Source organism: Garra rufa, chromosome 7, assembly GCF_049309525.1.
Source record: "Garra rufa chromosome 7, GarRuf1.0, whole genome shotgun sequence".
In the NCBI taxonomy this organism is placed as follows: domain Eukaryota; kingdom Metazoa; phylum Chordata; class Actinopteri; order Cypriniformes; family Cyprinidae; genus Garra; species Garra rufa.
The window spans coordinates 34424498-34427789 of NC_133367.1; positions in this window are offsets into that span (position 1 = coordinate 34424498).

The window sequence follows — 3292 nt, forward strand, 5'->3', positions numbered from 1 at the left end:
TCAATTAATAGCGAAATCAGAAGAAATGAAAATATGTTTCAATTTAGTAGATATACTTCGGGAAGGGTCAACAGATTGTTATAGGGTATTATTTCAATTTCTTAGAGAAATTAATGTATTTGGGCACAGAGGACCCTGCTGTTTCGCGTGCCACTATTAGATCGGGAGGGAGAATCAGAAATAACTGTGAACATTATTATCTTAAATAAATAACAGTGAAATTCATTCATGTGTCGTCATAATTCATTCATGTGTCATAAATGTTTGTATTTATAAACAACTCTGATGTTTAACAATCCTTTTCTATTTATTAATTTAATAACATAACGATAGTGGATAGTCTTGCTGAGAATTTTCCACATTTATGTATCTTATTAACAATTAAGACAATTATCAAAATAACTGTAAACAAACACCATTGGTTAACATTTTGATTTATAGTCACGGATTGCCAGAAATGGAACAAACTAAACAGCGGAAAGATGTCCTAGCGCGCACCTTGAGTTGAAGCTCCGTCGAGTCAAATTACTATTTTCTATTTTTAAACCTAAAAACAATTCTATACACCATCGTTCTTGTTTTTCCATAACATGTGAATATACCCGTCGTGTGGTACAACAAAAACAATCGGAACGCCTTGTTATCATTAGTTTTTATTTTTGCTTTCCCGAGTCTGCTACTAAGCTAGCTTATAACCCGTTTAGCTTTGCCAGCGTGGTCGCGGCTAATCTTGCATACATCGTTTATTCTCTATTCACAAACACTTAAACTGCTTACTCACTGTTACTTGCTTTAATGGCGAATTTGTGTCTACCTTTGAGTGCAGGTGAAGACACGTTCGAGCTGCACTCGGTTCTGATGGAGCTGGAGGCAGTGGAGAAGCAGATCCAGGAGCTCCTGGCAAGACAGATTCAGCTGCGAATCCGAAAGGATGCTCTGGAATCTGTCCGGGTAAGTGTACAGCTCGATCCTAACACTCCCATAACCTCTACTCCGTGTGATTCTCTGCACAGATCCGCCGCACCCAGGACGCGATCCTCCCAGATGTCGTTCACTCCGGCGCCGGGACACCACGGACCCTGGGTGCAGCAGCAGAGGAAAGCGCGAGCCAGACCCCGAGCCAGGACCTCTCCTCCTCCGCCGCCCCCGGTCTTCGAGATCTCCACCCGGAACCGCTTCGCTCCCCTCCGCGAGACGGAACGCGACGCTGTGATCGTCGGAGACTCCATCGTCCGGTACGTTCGTGCTAACTTAGCTAACGGTAAAGTGCACACTCGCTGTTTCTCTGGTGCTCGCGTTGTTGATGTCTCTTCACAGATACCTGCCATCCTGAAGGACGATGTGAGCGTCGGCGCGATCGTCCTGCACGCAGGGGTGAACGACGTCAGGCTGCGGCAGACGGAGGTCCTGAAGAGGGATTTCAGGAGCCTGATCGAGACGGTTCGCAGCACAGCGCCCGCGACGAGAATCATCGTGTCAGGACCGCTTCCCACGTATCGACGTGGACACGACAGGTTCAGTAGACTTTTTGCTCTAAATGAATGGTTGTTGTCATGGTGTAAAGAACAGAAACTGCTCTTTGTCAATAATTGGAATCTTTTCTGGGAGCGTCCTAGGCTTTACCGCGCTGATGGCCTGCACCCCAGCAGAGTCGGAGCAGAACTCCTGTCGGACAACATCTCCAGGACGCTGCGCTCCATTTGACTAGTAAGCAATTCTTCAAATAGTTGCGTTGATGGCTTTTGTTATGCACATTTAAACGATAGTATTGGTGCTGTCCAACCTATAAAGACTGTGTCTGTTCCTCGAATAGTGAGGTCAAAACAAAAATTTAATGCAGGATCTAGAACAAATCTAATCGTGATTAGACCAAAAAAATGCACAATAAATGAACAAAATCAATTTTTAAAGCTTGGGCTCCTAAACATTAAATCACTCGCACCCAAAGCACTTATTGTAAATGAAATAATCACAGACAACAGTTTTGATGTACTCTGCTTGACTGAAACTTGGCTAAAACCAAACGATTATATTGGTCTTAATGAGTCTACTCCACCAAACTACTGTTATAAGCATGAGCCTCGTCAGATCGGTCGTGGCGGTGGTGTTGCAACAATTTATAGTGATATTTTCAATGTTACCCAGAAAACAGGGTACAGGTTTAATTCATTTGAAGTACTCCTACTCAATGTTACTCTGTCAGATATGCAAAATAAATCTCTCCTATCTCTTGCTCTGGCTACTGTGTATAGACCTCCAGGGCCGTATACAGAATTCCTAAAAGAATTTGCAGATTTCCTTTCTGACCTATTGGTTAATTTTGATAAAGCATTAATTGCTGGGGATTTTAACATTCATGTTGATAATACAAATGATGCGTTAGGACTTGCGTTTAATGACCTGTTAAACTCTTTTGGAGTCAAACAAAACATCACTGGGCCCACTCATCGTTTTAATCATACACTAGATCTAATTATATCGCACGGACTTGATCTTACTGATATAGATATCATACCTCAAAGCGATGATGTTACCGATCATTTCCTCGTATCGTGCATGCTGCGTATCACTGATGTTAACTATATAGCTCCGCGCTATCGTCTGGGCAGAACTATTGTTCCTGCTAGCAAAGATAGATTCGCAAATAACCTGCCTGATTTATCTCAACTGCTCTGTGCACCCATAAATAAACATGAACTAGACAAAATGACTAGTAACATAGGCACTATCTTCTCTAACACATTAGAAGCTGTTGCCCCAATCAAGCTAAAAAAGGTTAGAGAAAAACGTACTGCGCCATGGTACAACAGTAATACCCATTCTCTCAAAAAAGAAACTCGTAATCTTGAGCGTAAATGGAGAAAAACTAACTTAGAAGTTTTTAAAATTGCATGGAAAAACAGTATGTCCAGCTATAGACGGGCTTTAAAAGCTGCTAAAGCCGAGTATATCCACCAACTCATAGAAAAAAACCAAAACAATCCAAGGTTTTTATTTAGCACAGTGGCTAGATTAACAAATAACCAAACACCTCCTGACCTGAATATTCCTGCACAGTTTAATAGTAACGTCTTTATGAATTTATTTACTGATAAAATAGACAACATTAGAAATACAATAACTAATATAGATACTACAGCAACTGATACTTCAACATTAGTCATTACACCGGAAGAAAAACTCCAGTGCTTTAAAACTATAGAACAGAAAGAATTAAATAAACTTATCACCACATCTAAACCAACAACATGCCTCTTAGATCCTGTACCCACTAAATTACTAAAAGAGTTGT